Source organism: Hyla sarda, chromosome 8, assembly GCF_029499605.1.
Source record: "Hyla sarda isolate aHylSar1 chromosome 8, aHylSar1.hap1, whole genome shotgun sequence".
Taxonomy (NCBI): Eukaryota; Metazoa; Chordata; class Amphibia; order Anura; family Hylidae; genus Hyla; species Hyla sarda.
In genome coordinates, this window is record NC_079196.1 from 118,587,441 (window position 1) to 118,606,744 (window position 19,304).

Genomic DNA, 19,304 nt, shown 5'->3' on the forward strand with positions numbered 1-19,304 from the left:
GAAAGATTCTCATTTAATCCTCCGTGGGTGAGAATTTGAGTTTGAGAATTGGAGACCAAAATGATGAGTTGCACTGACTGGTTTATGAACGTCTATTCATTTAGCGTTTTAATGACCATGTTTGCACACTGATTGGTGTAAAAAAATAAAATAAAACTAAATAATAATAATCTAGCACACCTGTGCAGGTTTGACATGACATGACAGGTAGCTGTCTTGTGGGTGGTGCTGAATCCTGTTAAATGACATGAGGGTCTCATGCCTATACACAAGGGTGTGTCATTGCTGTTGCTTGACCATGCATTGGTTTCTGTGGTCAGTGAATGATAAAAACAAAATTTACCATCCATTGATGGATGGGAAATCCGCCATGAGGCATTTGTTTTTAGAAACTGCTGCTCACAACCAATGTTGCAATGGAGTGTCTCCATCTGCTGGTGGTATTGGAAAGGCATTAGTGCTATGACAGGGTCTGAAGAAGAAGAAGAAGAATAAGAAGACGGAAAAAAATATATATAAAAAGAAAAAGAGAGAGAGAGAGAGAGAGAGAGAGACTGACTTAGTGAGTGAGTGAGTGAGTGAGAGAGTGAGAGTGAGTGAGTGAGAGTGAATGAGTGAGTGAGTGATTGAGTGAGTGAGTGAGTGAGAACAAATGAGTTAAAGCAAGTGAGTGAGAGAGATCGAATGAATGAAAGTCTGAATGACAGAAAGAAAAAAGGATGGAGAAAGAAGCATGAAGAAAAAAAAATGTATATGGAGTTGCTGACATGAGTGCAATCTACAAAGCCGTTGAGGCTGATCCTCATGGGAGGATTATTGCACCAGGACCCTTAGCACTTTTAAAATGCCATTCAATGCCACGGGCTAGATGTAAACTGCAGATGACCATGTTGTGGTAGTTACCATGGATACCCAAGTGATGTGTGAGCTAACACATAGGCCCAACAGATTCCAAGAAGGCCAGAATCACCAGCGGCACCACCATCGATTGTCAGGTCACCCGGATTCAGCAAATACCAGAGTCCAAAATGATGCAGGTTTATACTGTTAATTTTCAGTTTATCGTTACAGTTGGTGTTATTCCATGTCGGAAGGGACGCAGCTACAGCCAGTGGGGTAACTAGAGACAGGCAGGCAGCTATGTGCAACAAAGGTAGGCGTGTTGTTTTCATATGCAGATCTGAAATATTGTCTTATATGCAAGAGGAGGAGTGATGGGGGTTCAGGCAAAAGCCAGGCTATGGATTGCATTGCTAAATGCTCCATCAGAGTGCAATGGTCGCCTGTCCTTTTTTTAAGTGATGATGTGGGTTTAGCCTGTGCTGTATGTATGTATGTATGGGTGGCTGACTGCCACCCACCCAGAGAGTGTATGGGAGTCTGGTTGGCTGCCAGCCTTCCTTCCATTCCTATGAGTAATGTGAGTGCTCATGAAGGGGACATGGTTGGGTCCACCCCTTTCCCGGTTATCCCCTCTAGGCCTTTTGGCTTAGATCAAGTGTAAAAAAAAAGAAAGGATCTTGCGACAGATCGCATCCTGAGGCACATTTTTTTTTGTGTGAATACTTGCACTTGGGTGACTTGTGAGCACATACTGATACATACGTTCCCTATCTGGGGACCATAAATTAAATGGATTTTTGAGAAAGGGAGCTGATTTGGAAGCTTGCTTCTGTCGCCCTATGCATTGACCCGATGTGGCAGTATCTTCGGGTAGTGAACAGTGCACCACCCCATTCCAGTGTTAAACAAGAAAGATTCTCATTTAATCCTCCGTGGGTGAGAATTTGAGTTTGAGAATTGGAGACCAAAATGATGAGTTGCACTGACTGGTTTATGAACGTCTATTCATTTAGCGTTTTAATGACCATGTTTGCACACTGATTGGTGTAAAAAAATAAAATAAAACTAAATAATAATAATCTAGCACACCTGTGCAGGTTTGACATGACATGACAGGTAGCTGTCTTGTGGGTGGTGCTGAATCCTGTTAAATGACATGAGGGTCTCATGCCTATACACAAGGGTGTGTCATTGCTGTTGCTTGACCATGCATTGGTTTCTGTGGTCAGTGAATGATAAAAACAAAATTTACCATCCATTGATGGATGGGAAATCCGCCATGAGGCATTTGTTTTTAGAAACTGCTGCTCACAACCAATGTTGCAATGGAGTGTCTCCATCTGCTGGTGGTATTGGAAAGGCATTAGTGCTATGACAGGGTCTGAAGAAGAAGAAGAAGAAGATGGAAAAAAATATATATAAAAAGAAAAAGAGAGAGAGAGAGAGAGACTGACTTAGTGAGCGAGTGAGTGAGAGAGTGAGAGTGAGTGAGAGTGAATGAGTGAGTGAGTGATTGAGTGAGTGAGTGAGTGAGTGAGTGAGAACAAATGAGTTAAAGCAAGTGAGTGAGAGAGATCGAATGAATGAAAGTCTGAATGACAGAAAGAAAAAAGGATGAAGAAAGAAGCATGAAGAAAAAAAAATGTATATGGAGTTGCTGACATGAGTGCAATCTACAAAGCCGTTGAGGCTGATCCTCATGGGAGGATTATTGCACCAGGACCCTTAGCACTTTTAAAATGCCATTCAATGCCACGGGCTAGATGTAAACTGCAGATGACCATGTTGTGGTAGTTACCATGGATACCCAAGTGATGTGTGAGCTAACACATAGGCCCAACAGATTCCAAGAAGGCCAGAATCACCAGCGGCACCACCATCGATTGTCAGGTCACCCGGATTCAGCAAATACCAGAGTCCAAAATGATGCAGGTTTATACTGTTAATTTTCAGTTTATCGTTACAGTTGGTGTTATTCCATGTCGGAAGGGACGCAGCTACAGCCAGTGGGGTAACTAGAGACAGGCAGGCAGCTATGTGCAACAAAGGTAGGCGTGTTGTTTTCATATGCAGATCTGAAATATTGTCTTATATGCAAGAGGAGGAGTGATGGGGGTTCAGGCAAAAGCCAGGCTATGGATTGCATTGCTAAATGCTCCATCAGAGTGCAATGGTCGCCTGTCCTTTTTTTAAGTGATGATGTGGGTTTAGCCTGTGCTGTATGTATGTATGTATGGGTGGCTGACTGCCACCCACCCAGAGAGTGTATGGGAGTCTGGTTGGCTGCCAGCCTTCCTTCCATTCCTATGAGTAATGTGAGTGCTCATGAAGGGGACATGGTTGGGTCCACCCCTTTCCCGGTTATCCCCTCTAGGCCTTTTGGCTTAGATCAAGTGTAAAAAAAAAGAAAGGATCTTGCGACAGATCGCATCCTGAGGCACATTTTTTTTTGTGTGAATACTTGCACTTGGGTGACTTGTGAGCACATACTGATACATACGTTCCCTATCTGGGGACCATAAATTAAATGGATTTTTGAGAAAGGGAGCTGATTTGGAAGCTTGCTTCTGTCGCCCTATGCATTGACCCGATGTGGCAGTATCTTCGGGTAGTGAACAGTGCACCACCCCATTCCAGTGTTAAACAAGAAAGATTCTCATTTAATCCTCCGTGGGTGAGAATTTGAGTTTGAGAATTGGAGACCAAAATGATGAGTTGCACTGACTGGTTTATGAACGTCTATTCATTTAGCGTTTTAATGACCATGTTTGCACACTGATTGGTGTAAAAAAATAAAATAAAACTAAATAATAATAATCTAGCACACCTGTGCAGGTTTGACATGACATGACAGGTAGCTGTCTTGTGGGTGGTGCTGAATCCTGTTAAATGACATGAGGGTCTCATGCCTATACACAAGGGTGTGTCATTGCTGTTGCTTGACCATGCATTGGTTTCTGTGGTCAGTGAATTATAAAAACAAAATTTACCATCCATTGATGGATGGGAAATCCGCCATGAGGCATTTGTTTTTAGAAACTGCTGCTCACAACCAATGTTGCAATGGAGTGTCTCCATCTGCTGGTGGTATTGGAAAGGCATTAGTGCTATGACAGGGTCTGAAGAAGAAGAAGAAGAAGATGGAAAAAAATATATATAAAAAGAAAAAGAGAGAGAGAGAGAGAGACTGACTTAGTGAGCGAGTGAGTGAGAGAGTGAGAGTGAGTGAGAGTGAATGAGTGAGTGAGTGATTGAGTGAGTGAGTGAGTGAGTGAGAACAAATGAGTTAAAGCAAGTGAGTGAGAGAGATCGAATGAATGAAAGTCTGAATGACAGAAAGAAAAAAGGATGAAGAAAGAAGCATGAAGAAAAAAAAATGTATATGGAGTTGCTGACATGAGTGCAATCTACAAAGCCGTTGAGGCTGATCCTCATGGGAGGATTATTGCACCAGGACCCTTAGCACTTTTAAAATGCCATTCAATGCCACGGGCTAGATGTAAACTGCAGATGACCATGTTGTGGTAGTTACCATGGATACCCAAGTGATGTGTGAGCTAACACATAGGCCCAACAGATTCCAAGAAGGCCAGAATCACCAGCGGCACCACCATCGATTGTCAGGTCACCCGGATTCAGCAAATACCAGAGTCCAAAATGATGCAGGTTTATACTGTTAATTTTCAGTTTATCGTTACAGTTGGTGTTATTCCATGTCGGAAGGGACGCAGCTACAGCCAGTGGGGTAACTAGAGACAGGCAGGCAGCTATGTGCAACAAAGGTAGGCGTGTTGTTTTCATATGCAGATCTGAAATATTGTCTTATATGCAAGAGGAGGAGTGATGGGGGTTCAGGCAAAAGCCAGGCTATGGATTGCATTGCTAAATGCTCCATCAGAGTGCAATGGTCGCCTGTCCTTTTTTTAAGTGATGATGTGGGTTTAGCCTGTGCTGTATGTATGTATGTATGGGTGGCTGACTGCCACCCACCCAGAGAGTGTATGGGAGTCTGGTTGGCTGCCAGCCTTCCTTCCATTCCTATGAGTAATGTGAGTGCTCATGAAGGGGACATGGTTGGGTCCACCCCTTTCCCGGTTATCCCCTCTAGGCCTTTTGGCTTAGATCAAGTGTAAAAAAAAAGAAAGGATCTTGCGACAGATCGCATCCTGAGGCACATTTTTTTTTGTGTGAATACTTGCACTTGGGTGACTTGTGAGCACATACTGATACATACGTTCCCTATCTGGGGACCATAAATTAAATGGATTTTTGAGAAAGGGAGCTGATTTGGAAGCTTGCTTCTGTCGCCCTATGCATTGACCCGATGTGGCAGTATCTTCGGGTAGTGAACAGTGCACCACCCCATTCCAGTGTTAAACAAGAAAGATTCTCATTTAATCCTCCGTGGGTGAGAATTTGAGTTTGAGAATTGGAGACCAAAATGATGAGTTGCACTGACTGGTTTATGAACGTCTATTCATTTAGCGTTTTAATGACCATGTTTGCACACTGATTGGTGTAAAAAAATAAAATAAAACTAAATAATAATAATCTAGCACACCTGTGCAGGTTTGACATGACATGACAGGTAGCTGTCTTGTGGGTGGTGCTGAATCCTGTTAAATGACATGAGGGTCTCATGCCTATACACAAGGGTGTGTCATTGCTGTTGCTTGACCATGCATTGGTTTCTGTGGTCAGTGAATGATAAAAACAAAATTTACCATCCATTGATGGATGGGAAATCCGCCATGAGGCATTTGTTTTTAGAAACTGCTGCTCACAACCAATGTTGCAATGGAGTGTCTCCATCTGCTGGTGGTATTGGAAAGGCATTAGTGCTATGACAGGGTCTGAAGAAGAAGAAGAAGAAGAAGAAGATGGAAAAAAATATATATAAAAAGAAAAAGAGAGAGAGAGAGAGAGACTGACTTAGTGAGCGAGTGAGTGAGAGAGTGAGAGTGAGTGAGAGTGAATGAGTGAGTGAGTGATTGAGTGAGTGAGTGAGTGAGTGAGTGAGAACAAATGAGTTAAAGCAAGTGAGTGAGAGAGATCGAATGAATGAAAGTCTGAATGACAGAAAGAAAAAAGGATGAAGAAAGAAGCATGAAGAAAAAAAAATGTATATGGAGTTGCTGACATGAGTGCAATCTACAAAGCCGTTGAGGCTGATCCTCATGGGAGGATTATTGCACCAGGACCCTTAGCACTTTTAAAATGCCATTCAATGCCACGGGCTAGATGTAAACTGCAGATGACCATGTTGTGGTAGTTACCATGGATACCCAAGTGATGTGTGAGCTAACACATAGGCCCAACAGATTCCAAGAAGGCCAGAATCACCAGCGGCACCACCATCGATTGTCAGGTCACCCGGATTCAGCAAATACCAGAGTCCAAAATGATGCAGGTTTATACTGTTAATTTTCAGTTTATCGTTACAGTTGGTGTTATTCCATGTCGGAAGGGACGCAGCTACAGCCAGTGGGGTAACTAGAGACAGGCAGGCAGCTATGTGCAACAAAGGTAGGCGTGTTGTTTTCATATGCAGATCTGAAATATTGTCTTATATGCAAGAGGAGGAGTGATGGGGGTTCAGGCAAAAGCCAGGCTATGGATTGCATTGCTAAATGCTCCATCAGAGTGCAATGGTCACCTGTCCTTTTTTTAAGTTATGATGTGGGTTTAGCCTGTGCTGTATGTATGTATGTATGGGTGGCTGACTGCCACCCACCCAGAGAGTGTATGGGAGTCTGGTTGGCTGCCAGCCTTCCTTCCATTCCTATGAGTAATGTGAGTGCTCATGAAGGGGACATGGTTGGGTCCACCCCTTTCCCGGTTATCCCCTCTAGGCCTTTTGGCTTAGATCAAGTGTAAAAAAAGAAAGGATCTTGCGACAGATCGCATCCTGAGGCACGTTTTTTTTTGTGTGAATACTTGCACTTGGGTGACTTGTGAGCACATACTGATACATACGTTCCCTATCTGGGGACCATAAATTAAATGGATTTTTGAGAAAGGGAGCTGATTTGGAAGCTTGCTTCTGTCGCCCTATGCATTGACCCGATGTGGCAGTATCTTCGGGTAGTGAACAGTGCACCACCCCATTCCAGTGTTAAACAAGAAAGATTCTCATTTAATCCTCCGTGGGTGAGAATTTGAGTTTGAGAATTGGAGACCAAAATGATGAGTTGCACTGACTGGTTTATGAACGTCTATTCATTTAGCGTTTTAATGACCATGTTTGCACACTGATTGGTGTAAAAAAATAAAATAAAACTAAATAATAATAATCTAGCACACCTGTGCAGGTTTGACATGACATGACAGGTAGCTGTCTTGTGGGTGGTGCTGAATCCTGTTAAATGACATGAGGGTCTCATGCCTATACACAAGGGTGTGTCATTGCTGTTGCTTGACCATGCATTGGTTTCTGTGGTCAGTGAATGATAAAAACAAAATTTACCATCCATTGATGGATGGGAAATCCGCCATGAGGCATTTGTTTTTAGAAACTGCTGCTCACAACCAATGTTGCAATGGAGTGTCTCCATCTGCTGGTAGTATTGGAAAGGCATTAGTGCTATGACAGGGTCTGAAGAAGAAGAAGAAGAAGACGGAAAAAAATATATATAAAAAGAAAAAGAGAGAGAGAGAGAGAGAGACTGACTTAGTGAGCGAGTGAGTGAGAGAGTGAGAGTGAGTGAGAGTGAATGAGTGAGTGAGTGATTGAGTGAGTGAGTTAGTGAGTGAGAACAAATGAGTTAAAGCAAGTGAGTGAGAGAGATCGAATGAATGAAAGTCTGAATGACAGAAAGAAAAAAGGATGAAGAAAGAAGCATGAAGAAAAAAAAATGTATATGGAGTTGCTGACATGAGTGCAATCTACAAAGCCGTTGAGGCTGATCCTCATGGGAGGATTATTGCACCAGGACCCTTAGCACTTTTAAAATGCCATTCAATGCCACGGGCTAGATGTAAACTGCAGATGACCATGTTGTGGTAGTTACCATGGATACCCAAGTGATGTGTGAGCTAACACATAGGCCCAACAGATTCCATGAAGGCCAGAATCACCAGCGGCACCACCATCGATTGTCAGGTCACCCGGATTCAGCAAATACCAGAGTCCAAAATGATGCAGGTTTATACTGTTAATTTTCAGTTTATCGTTACAGTTGGTGTTATTCCATGTCGGAAGGGACGCAGCTACAGCCAGTGGGGTAACTAGAGACAGGCAGGCAGCTATGTGCAACAAAGGTAGGCGTGTTGTTTTCATATGCAGATCTGAAATATTGTCTTATATGCAAGAGGAGGAGTGATGGGGGTTCAGGCAAAAGCCAGGCTATGGATTGCATTGCTAAATGCTCCATCAGAGTGCAATGGTCGCCTGTCCTTTTTTTAAGTGATGATGTGGGTTTAGCCTGTGCTGTATGTATGTATGTTTGTATGGGTGGCTGACTGCCACCCACCCAGAGAGTGTATGGGAGTCTGGTTGGCTGCCAGCCTTCCTTCCATTCCTATGAGTAATGTGAGTGCTCATGAAGGGGACATGGTTGGGTCCACCCCTTTCCCGGTTATCCCCTCTAGGCCTTTTGGCTTAGATCAAGTGTAAAAAAAGAAAGGATCTTGCGACAGATCGCATCCTGAGGCACGTTTTTTTTTGTGTGAATACTTGCACTTGGGTGACTTGTGAGCACATACTGATACATACGTTCCCTATCTGGGGACCATAAATTAAATGGATTTTTGAGAAAGGGAGCTGATTTGGAAGCTTGCTTCTGTCGCCCTATGCATTGACCCAATGTGGCAGTATCTTCGGGTAGTGAACAGTGCACCACCCCATTCCAGTGTTAAACAAGAAAGATTCTCATTTAATCCTCCGTGGGTGAGAATTTGAGTTTGAGAATTGGAGACCAAAATGATGAGTTGCACTGACTGGTTTATGAACGTCTATTCATTTAGCGTTTTAATGACCATGTTTGCACACTGATTGGTGTAAAAAAAATAAAATAAAACTAAATAATAATAATCTAGCACACCTGTGCAGGTTTGACATGACATGACAGGTAGCTGTCTTGTGGGTGGTGCTGAATCCTGTTAAATGACATGAGGGTCTCATGCCTATACACAAGGGTGTGTCATTGCTGTTGCTTGACCATGCATTGGTTTCTGTGGTCAGTGAATGATAAAAACAAAATTTACCATCCATTGATGGATGGGAAATCCGCCATGAGGCATTTGTTTTTAGAAACTGCTGCTCACAACCAATGTTGCAATGGAGTGTCTCCATCTGCTGGTCGTATTGGAAAGGCATTAGTGCTATGACAGGGTCTGAAGAAGAAGAAGAAGAAGAAGACGGAAAAAAATATATATAAAAAGAAAAAGAGAGAGAGAGAGAGAGACTAACTTAGTGAGCGAGTGAGTGAGAGAGTGAGAGTGAGTGAGAGTGAATGAGTGAGTGAGTGATTGAGTGAGTGAGTGAGTGAGTGAGAACAAATGAGTTAAAGCAAGTGAGTGAGAGAGATCGAATGAATGAAAGTCTGAATGACAGAAAGAAAAAAGGATGAAGAAAGAAGCATGAAGAAAAAAAAATGTATATGGAGTTGCTGACATGAGTGCAATCTACAAAGCCGTTGAGGCTGATCCTCATGGGAGGATTATTGCACCAGGACCCTTAGCACTTTTAAAATGCCATTCAATGCCACGGGCTAGATGTAAACTGCAGATGACCATGTTGTGGTAGTTACCATGGATACCCAAGTGATGTGTGAGCTAACACATAGGCCCAACAGATTCCAAGAAGGCCAGAATCACCAGCGGCACCACCATCGATTGTCAGGTCACCCGGATTCAGCAAATACCAGAGTCCAAAATGATGCAGGTTTATACTGTTAATTTTCAGTTTATCGTTACAGTTGGTGTTATTCCATGTCGGAAGGGACGCAGCTACAGCCAGTGGGGTAACTAGAGACAGGCAGGCAGCTATGTGCAACAAAGGTAGGCGTGTTGTTTTCATATGCAGATCTGAAATATTGTCTTATATGCAAGAGGAGGAGTGATGGGGGTTCAGGCAAAAGCCAGGCTATGGATTGCATTGCTAAATGCTCCATCAGAGTGCAATGGTCGCCTGTCCTTTTTTTAAGTGATGATGTGGGTTTAGCCTGTGCTGTATGTATGTATGTATGGGTGGCTGACTGCCACCCACCCAGAGAGTGTATGGGAGTCTGGTTGGCTGCCAGCCTTCCTTCCATTCCTATGAGTAATGTGAGTGCTCATGAAGGGGACATGGTTGGGTCCACCCCTTTCCCGGTTATCCCCTCTAGGCCTTTTGGCTTAGATCAAGTGTAAAAAAAGAAAGGATCTTGCGACAGATCGCATCCTGAGGCACGTTTTTTTTTGTGTGAATACTTGCACTTGGGTGACTTGTGAGCACATACTGATACATACGTTCCCTATCTGGGGACCATAAATTAAATGGATTTTTGAGAAAGGGAGCTGATTTGGAAGCTTGCTTCTGTCGCCCTATGCATTGACCCGATGTGGCAGTATCTTCGGGTAGTGAACAGTGCACCACCCCATTCCAGTGTTAAACAAGAAAGATTCTCATTTAATCCTCCGTGGGTGAGAATTTGAGTTTGAGAATTGGAGACCAAAATGATGAGTTGCACTGACTGGTTTATGAACGTCTATTCATTTAGCGTTTTAATGACCATGTTTGCACACTGATTGGTGTAAAAAAATAAAATAAAACTAAATAATAATAATCTAGCACACCTGTGCAGGTTTGACATGACATGACAGGTAGCTGTCTTGTGGGTGGTGCTGAATCCTGTTAAATGACATGAGGGTCTCATGCCTATACACAAGGGTGTGTCATTGCTGTTGCTTGACCATGCATTGGTTTCTGTGGTCAGTGAATGATAAAAACAAAATTTACCATCCATTGATGGATGGGAAATCCGCCATGAGGCATTTGTTTTTAGAAACTGCTGCTCACAACCAATGTTGCAATGGAGTGTCTCCATCTGCTGGTGGTATTGGAAAGGCATTAGTGCTATGACAGGGTCTGAAGAAGAAGAAGAAGAAGAAGACGGAAAAAAATATATATAAAAAGAAAAAGAGAGAGAGAGAGAGAGACTGACTTAGTGAGCGAGTGAGTGAGAGAGTGAGAGTGAGTGAGAGTGAATGAGTGAGTGAGTGAGTGATTGAGTGAGTGAGTGAGTGAGTGAGAACAAATGAGTTAAAGCAAGTGAGTGAGAGAGATCGAATGAATGAAAGTCTGAATGACAGAAAGAAAAAAGGATGAAGAAAGAAGCATGAAGAAAAAAAAATGTATATGGAGTTGCTGACATGAGTGCAATCTACAAAGCCGTTGAGGCTGATCCTCATGGGAGGATTATTGCACCAGGACCCTTAGCACTTTTAAAATGCCATTCAATGCCACGGGCTAGATGTAAACTGCAGATGACCATGTTGTGGTAGTTACCATGGATACCCAAGTGATGTGTGAGCTAACACATAGGCCCAACAGATTCCAAGAAGGCCAGAATCACCAGCGGCACCACCATCGATTGTCAGGTCACCCGGATTCAGCAAATACCAGAGTCCAAAATGATGCAGGTTTATACTGTTAATTTTCAGTTTATCGTTACAGTTGGTGTTATTCCATGTCGGAAGGGACGCAGCTACAGCCAGTGGGGTAACTAGAGACAGGCAGGCAGCTATGTGCAACAAAGGTAGGCTTGTTGTTTTCATATGCAGATCTGAAATATTGTCTTATATGCAAGAGGAGGAGTGATGGGGGTTCAGGCAAAAGCCAGGCTATGGATTGCATTGCTAAATGCTCCATCAGAGTGCAATGGTCGCCTGTCCTTTTTTTAAGTGATGATGTGGGTTTAGCCTGTGCTGTATGTATGTATGTATGGGTGGCTGACTGCCACCCACCCAGAGAGTGTATGGGAGTCTGGTTGGCTGCCAGCCTTCCTTCCATTCCTATGAGTAATGTGAGTGCTCATGAAGGGGACATGGTTGGGTCCACCCCTTTCCCGGTTATCCCCTCTAGGCCTTTTGGCTTAGATCAAGTGTAAAAAAAGAAAGGATCTTGCGACAGATCGCATCCTGAGGCACGTTTTTTTTTGTGTGAATACTTGCACTTGGGTGACTTGTGAGCACATACTGATACATACGTTCCCTATCTGGGGACCATAAATTAAATGGATTTTTGAGAAAGGGAGCTGATTTGGAAGCTTGCTTCTGTCGCCCTATGCATTGACCCGATGTGGCAGTATCTTCGGGTAGTGAACAGTGCACCACCCCATTCCAGTGTTAAACAAGAAAGATTCTCATTTAATCCTCCGTGGGTGAGAATTTGAGTTTGAGAATTGGAGACCAAAATGATGAGTTGCACTGACTGGTTTATGAACGTCTATTCATTTAGCGTTTTAATGACCATGTTTGCACACTGATTGGTGTAAAAAAATAAAATAAAACTAAATAATAATAATCTAGCACACCTGTGCAGGTTTGACATGACATGACAGGTAGCTGTCTTGTGGGTGGTGCTGAATCCTGTTAAATGACATGAGGGTCTCATGCCTATACACAAGGGTGTGTCATTGCTGTTGCTTGACCATGCATTGGTTTCTGTGGTCAGTGAATGATAAAAACAAAATTTACCATCCATTGATGGATGGGAAATCCGCCATGAGGCATTTGTTTTTAGAAACTGCTGCTCACAACCAATGTTGCAATGGAGTGTCTCCATCTGCTGGTGGTATTGGAAAGGCATTAGTGCTATGACAGGGTCTGAAGAAGAAGAAGAAGAAGAAGAAGAAGAAGAAGACGGAAAAAAATATATATAAAAAGAAAAAGAGAGAGAGAGAGAGAGACTGACTTAGTGAGCGAGTGAGTGAGAGAGTGAGAGTGAGTGAGAGTGAATGAGTGAGTGAGTGATTGATTGAGTGAGTGAGTGAGAACAAATGAGTTAAAGCAAGTGAGTGAGAGAGATCGAATGAATGAAAGTCTGAATGACAGAAAGAAAAAAGGATGAAGAAAGAAGCATGAAGAAAAAAAAATGTATATGGAGTTGCTGACATGAGTGCAATCTACAAAGCCGTTGAGGCTGATCCTCATGGGAGGATTATTGCACCAGGACCCTTAGCACTTTTAAAATGCCATTCAATGCCACGGGCTAGATGTAAACTGCAGATGACCATGTTGTGGTAGTTACCATGGATACCCAAGTGATGTGTGAGCTAACACATAGGCCCAACAGATTCCATGAAGGCCAGAATCACCAGCGGCACCACCATCGATTGTCAGGTCACCCGGATTCAGCAAATACCAGAGTCCAAAATGATGCAGGTTTATACTGTTAATTTTCAGTTTATCGTTACAGTTGGTGTTATTCCATGTCGGAAGGGACGCAGCTACAGCCAGTGGGGTAACTAGAGACAGGCAGGCAGCTATGTGCAACAAAGGTAGGCGTGTTGTTTTCATATGCAGATCTGAAATATTGTCTTATATGCAAGAGGAGGAGTGATGGGGGTTCAGGCAAAAGCCAGGCTATGGATTGCATTGCTAAATGCTCCATCAGAGTGCAATGGTCGCCTGTCCTTTTTTTAAGTGATGATGTGGGTTTAGCCTGTGCTGTATGTATGTATGTATGGGTGGCTGACTGCCACCCACCCAGAGAGTGTATGGGAGTCTGGTTGGCTGCCAGCCTTCCTTCCATTCCTATGAGTAATGTGAGTGCTCATGAAGGGGACATGGTTGGGTCCACCCCTTTCCCGGTTATCCCCTCTAGGCCTTTTGGCTTAGATCAAGTGTAAAAAAAGAAAGGATCTTGCGACAGATCGCATCCTGAGGCACGTTTTTTTTTGTGTGAATACTTGCACTTGGGTGACTTGTGAGCACATACTGATACATACGTTCCCTATCTGGGGACCATAAATTAAATGGATTTTTGAGAAAGGGAGCTGATTTGGAAGCTTGCTTCTGTCGCCCTATGCATTGACCCGATGTGGCAGTATCTTCGGGTAGTGAACAGTGCACCACCCCATTCCAGTGTTAAACAAGAAAGATTCTCATTTAATCCTCCGTGGGTGAGAATTTGAGTTTGAGAATTGGAGATCAAAATGATGAGTTGCACTGACTGGTTTATGAACGTCTATTCATTTAGCGTTTTAATGACCATGTTTGCACACTGATTGGTGTAAAAAAATAAAATAAAACTAAATAATAATAATCTAGCACACCTGTGCAGGTTTGACATGACATGACAGGTAGCTGTCTTGTGGGTGGTGCTGAATCCTGTTAAATGACATGAGGGTCTCATGCCTATACACAAGGGTGTGTCATTGCTGTTGCTTGACCATGCATTGGTTTCTGTGGTCAGTGAATGATAAAAACAAAATTTACCATCCATTGATGGATGGGAAATCCGCCATGAGGCATTTGTTTTTAGAAACTGCTGCTCACAACCAATGTTGCAATGGAGTGTCTCCATCTGCTGGTGGTATTGGAAAGGCATTAGTGCTATGACAGGGTCTGAAGAAGAAGAAGAAGAAGACGGAAAAAAATATATATAAAAAGAAAAAGAGAGAGAGAGAGAGAGAGACTGACTTAGTGAGCAAGTGAGTGAGAGAGTGAGAGTGAGTGAGAGTGAATGAGTGAGTGAGTGATTGAGTGAGTGAGTGAGTGAGTGAGTGAGTGAGTGAGAACAAATGAGTTAAAGCAAGTGAGTGAGAGAGATCGAATGAATGAAAGTCTGAATGACAGAAAGAAAAAAGGATGAAGAAAGAAGCATGAAGAAAAAAAAATGTATATGGAGTTGCTGACATGAGTGCAATCTACAAAGCCGTTGAGGCTGATCCTCATGGGAGGATTATTGCACCAGGACCCTTAGCACTTTTAAAATGCCATTCAATGCCACGGGCTAGATGTAAACTGCAGATGACCATGTTGTGGTAGTTACCATGGATACCCAAGTGATGTGTGAGCTAACACATAGGCCCAACAGATTCCAAGAAGGCCAGAATCACCAGCGGCACCACCATCGATTGTCAGGTCACCCGGATTCAGCAAATACCAGAGTCCAAAATGATGCAGGTTTATACTGTTAATTTTCAGTTTATCGTTACAGTTGGTGTTATTCCATGTCGGAAGGGACGCAGCTACAGCCAGTGGGGTAACTAGAGACAGGCAGGCAGCTATGTGCAACAAAGGTAGGCGTGTTGTTTTCATATGCAGATCTGAAATATTGTCTTATATGCAAGAGGAGGAGTGATGGGGGTTCAGGCAAAAGCCAGGCTATGGATTGCATTGCTAAATGCTCCATCAGAGTGCAATGGTCGCCTGTCCTTTTTTTAAGTGATGATGTGGGTTTAGCCTGTGCTGTATGTATGTATGTATGGGTGGCTGACTGCCACCCACCCAGAGAGTGTATGGGAGTCTGGTTGGCTGCCAGCCTTCCTTCCATTCCTATGAGTAATGTGAGTGCTCATGAAGGGGACATGGTTGGGTCCACCCCTTTCCCGGTTATCCCCTCTAGGCCTTTTGGCTTAGATCAAGTGTAAAAAAAGAAAGGATCTTGCGACAGATCGCATCCTGAGGCACGTTTTTTTTTGTGTGAATACTTGCACTTGGGTGACTTGTGAGCACATACTGATACATACGTTCCCTATCTGGGGACCATAAATTAAATGGATTTTTGAGAAAGGGAGCTGATTTGGAAGCTTGCTTCTGTCGCCCTATGCATTGACCCGATGTGGCAGTATCTTCGGGTAGTGAACAGTGCACCACCCCATTCCAGTGTTAAACAAGAAAGATTCTCATTTAATCCTCCGTGGGTGAGAATTTGAGTTTGAGAATTGGAGACCAAAATGATGAGTTGCACTGACTGGTTTATGAACGTCTATTCATTTAGCGTTTTAATGACCATGTTTGCACACTGATTGGTGTAAAAAAATAAAATAAAACTAAATAATAATAATCTAGCACACCTGTGCAGGTTTGACATGACATGACAGGTAGCTGTCTTGTGGGTGGTGCTGAATCCTGTTAAATGACATGAGGGTCTCATGCCTATACACAAGGGTGTGTCATTGCTGTTGCTTGACCATGCATTGGTTTCTGTGGTCAGTGAATGATAAAAACAAAATTTACCATCCATTGATGGATGGGAAATCCGCCATGAGGCATTTGTTTTTAGAAACTGCTGCTCACAACCAATGTTGCAATGGAGTGTCTCCATCTGCTGGTGGTATTGGAAAGGCATTAGTGCTATGACAGGGTCTGAAGAAGAAGAAGAAGAAGAAGACGGAAAAAAATATATATAAAAAGAAAAAGAGAGAGAGAGAGAGAGACTGACTTAGTGAGCGAGTGAGTGAGAGAGTGAGAGTGAGTGAGAGTGAATGAGTGAGTGAGTGATTGAGTGAGTGAGTGAGTGAGTGAGAACAAATGAGTTAAAGCAAGTGAGTGAGAGAGATCGAATGAATGAAAGTCTGAATGACAGAAAGAAAAAAGGATGAAGAAAGAAGCATGAAGAAAAAAAAATGTATATGGAGTTGCTGACATGAGTGCAATCTACAAAGCCGTTGAGGCTGATCCTCATGGGAGGATTATTGCACCAGGACCCTTAGCACTTTTAAAATGCCATTCAATGCCACGGGCTAGATGTAAACTGCAGATGACCATGTTGTGGTAGTTACCATGGATACCCAAGTGATGTGTGAGCTAACACATAGGCCCAACAGATTCCAAGAAGGCCAGAATCACCAGCGGCACCACCATCGATTGTCAGGTCACCCGGATTCAGCAAATACCAGAGTCCAAAATGATGCAGGTTTATACTGTTAATTTTCAGTTTATCGTTACAGTTGGTGTTATTCCATGTCGGAAGGGACGCAGCTACAGCCAGTGGGGTAACTAGAGACAGGCAGGCAGCTATGTGCAACAAAGGTAGGCGTGTTGTTTTCATATGCAGATCTGAAATATTGTCTTATATGCAAGAGGAGGAGTGATGGGGGTTCAGGCAAAAGCCAGGCTATGGATTGCATTGCTAAATGCTCCATCAGAGTGCAATGGTCGCCTGTCCTTTTTTTAAGTGATGATGTGGGTTTAGCCTGTGCTGTATGTATGTATGTATGGGTGGCTGACTGCCACCCACCCAGAGAGTGTATGGGAGTCTGGTTGGCTGCCAGCCTTCCTTCCATTCCTATGAGTAATGTGAGTGCTCATGAAGGGGACATGGTTGGGTCCACCCCTTTCCCGGTTATCCCCTCTAGGCCTTTTGGCTTAGATCAAGTGTAAAAAAAGAAAGGATCTTGCGACAGATCGCATCCTGAGGCACGTTTTTTTTTGTGTGAATACTTGCACTTGGGTGACTTGTGAGCACATACTGATACATACGTTCCCTATCTGGGGACCATAAATTAAATGGATTTTTGAGAAAGGGAGCTGATTTGGAAGCTTGCTTCTGTCGCCCTATGCATTGACCCGATGTGGCAGTATCTTCGGGTAGTGAACAGTGCACCACCCCATTCCAGTGTTAAACAAGAAAGATTCTCATTTAATCCTCCGTGGGTGAGAATTTGAGTTTGAGAATTGGAGACCAAAATGATGAGTTGCACTGACTGGTTTATGAACGTCTATTCATTTAGCGTTTTAATGACCATGTTTGCACACTGATTGGTGTAAAAAAATAAAATAAAACTAAATAATAATAATCTAGCACACCTGTGCAGGTTTGACATGACATGACAGGTAGCTGTCTTGTGGGTGGTGCTGAATCCTGTTAAATGACATGAGGGTCTCATGCCTATACACAAGGGTGTGTCATTGCTGTTGCTTGACCATGCATTGGTTTCTGTGGTCAGTGAATGATAAAAACAAAATTTACCATCCATTGATGGATGGGAAATCCGCCATGAGGCATTTGTTTTTAGAAACTGCTGCTCACAACCAATGTTGCAATGGAGTGTCTCCATCTGCTGGTGGTATTGGAAAGGCATTAGTGCTATGACAGGGTCTGAAGAAGAAGAAGACGGAAAAAAATATATATAAAAAGAAAAAGAGAGAGAGAGAGACTGACTTAGTGAGCGAGTGAGTGAGAGAGTGAGAGTGAGTGAGAGTGAATGAGTGAGTGAGTGATTGAGTGAGTGAGTGAGTGAGTGAGAACAAATGAGTTAAAGCAAGTGAGTGAGAGACATCGAATGAATGAAAGTCTGAATGACAGAAAGAAAAAAGGATGAAGAAAGAAGCATGAAGAAAAAAAAATGTATATGGAGTTGCTGACATGAGTGCAATCTACAAAGCCGTTGAGGCTGATCCTCATGGGAGGATTATTGCACCAGGACCCTTAGCACTTTTAAAATGCCATTCAATGCCACGGGCTAGATGTAAACTGCAGATGACCATGTTGTGGTAGTTACCATGGATACCCAAGTGATGTGTGAGCTAACACATAGGCCCAACAGATTCCAAGAAGGCCAGAATCACCAGCGGCACCACCATCGATTGTCAGGTCACCCGGATTCAGCAAATACCAGAGTCCAAAATGATGCAGGTTTATACTGTTAATTTTCAGTTTATCGTTACAGTTGGTGTTATTCCATGTCGGAAGGGACGCAGCTACAGCCAGTGGGGTAACTAGAGACAGGCAGGCAGCTATGTGCAACAAAGGTAGGCGTGTTGTTTTCATATGCAGATCTGAAATATTGTCTTATATGCAAGAGGAGGAGTGATGGGGGTTCAGGCAAAAGCCAGGCTATGGATTGCATTGCTAAATGCTCCATCAGAGTGCAATGGTCGCCTGTACTTTTTTTAAGTGATGATGTGGGTTTAGCCTGTGCTGTATGTATGTATGTATGGGTGGCTGACTGCCACCCACCCAGAGAGTGTATGGGAGTCTGGTTGGCTGCCAGCATTCCTTCCATTCCTATGAGTAATGTGAGTGCTCATGAAGGGGACATGGTTGGGTCCACCCCTTTCCCGGTTATCCCCTCTAGGCCTTTTGGCTTAGATCAAGTGTAAAAAAAAAGAAAGGATCTTGCGACAGATCGCATCCTGAGGCACGTTTTTTTTTTTGTGTGAATACTTGCACTTGGGTGACTTGTGAGCACATACTGATACATACGTTCCCTATCTGGGGACCATAAATTAAATGGATTTTTGAGAAAGGGAGCTGATTTGGAAGCTTGCTTCCGTCGCCCTATGCATTGACCCTATGTGGCAGTATCTTCGGGTAGTGAACAGTGCACCACCCCATTCCAGTGTTAAACAAGAAAGATTCTCATTTAATCCTCCTTGGGTGAGAATTTGAGTTTGAGAATTGGAGACCAAAATGATGAGTTGCACTGACTGGTTTATGAACGTCTATTCATTTAGCGTTTTAATGACCATGTTTGCACACTGATTGGTGTAAAAAAATAAAATAAAACTAAATAATAATAATCTAG

At 43.2% G+C, this 19,304-nt stretch overlaps 11 pseudogenes; all 11 read left to right on the plus strand.

Annotated features, from left to right (window-relative positions):
• The first annotated feature begins 1,468 nt into the window (after nt 1–1,468).
• On the plus strand, nt 1,469–1,734 carry LOC130288685 (U2 spliceosomal RNA; annotated as a pseudogene).
• A 1,472-nt stretch (nt 1,735–3,206) lies between these two features.
• LOC130288686 (U2 spliceosomal RNA) lies at nt 3,207–3,472 on the plus strand (annotated as a pseudogene).
• A 1,468-nt stretch (nt 3,473–4,940) lies between these two features.
• LOC130288687 (U2 spliceosomal RNA) lies at nt 4,941–5,206 on the plus strand (annotated as a pseudogene).
• A 1,478-nt stretch (nt 5,207–6,684) lies between these two features.
• LOC130287574 (U2 spliceosomal RNA) lies at nt 6,685–6,948 on the plus strand (annotated as a pseudogene).
• Nucleotides 6,949–8,422: 1,474 nt separating this feature from the next.
• Nucleotides 8,423–8,686, plus strand: LOC130289754 (U2 spliceosomal RNA; annotated as a pseudogene).
• Nucleotides 8,687–10,158: 1,472 nt separating this feature from the next.
• Nucleotides 10,159–10,422, plus strand: LOC130287576 (U2 spliceosomal RNA; annotated as a pseudogene).
• A 1,475-nt stretch (nt 10,423–11,897) lies between these two features.
• LOC130287577 (U2 spliceosomal RNA) lies at nt 11,898–12,161 on the plus strand (annotated as a pseudogene).
• A 1,479-nt stretch (nt 12,162–13,640) lies between these two features.
• LOC130287579 (U2 spliceosomal RNA) lies at nt 13,641–13,904 on the plus strand (annotated as a pseudogene).
• Nucleotides 13,905–15,386: 1,482 nt separating this feature from the next.
• On the plus strand, nt 15,387–15,650 carry LOC130287580 (U2 spliceosomal RNA; annotated as a pseudogene).
• A 1,471-nt stretch (nt 15,651–17,121) lies between these two features.
• On the plus strand, nt 17,122–17,385 carry LOC130287581 (U2 spliceosomal RNA; annotated as a pseudogene).
• A 1,458-nt stretch (nt 17,386–18,843) lies between these two features.
• Nucleotides 18,844–19,111, plus strand: LOC130289872 (U2 spliceosomal RNA; annotated as a pseudogene).
• Nucleotides 19,112–19,304: the final 193 nt, after the last annotated feature.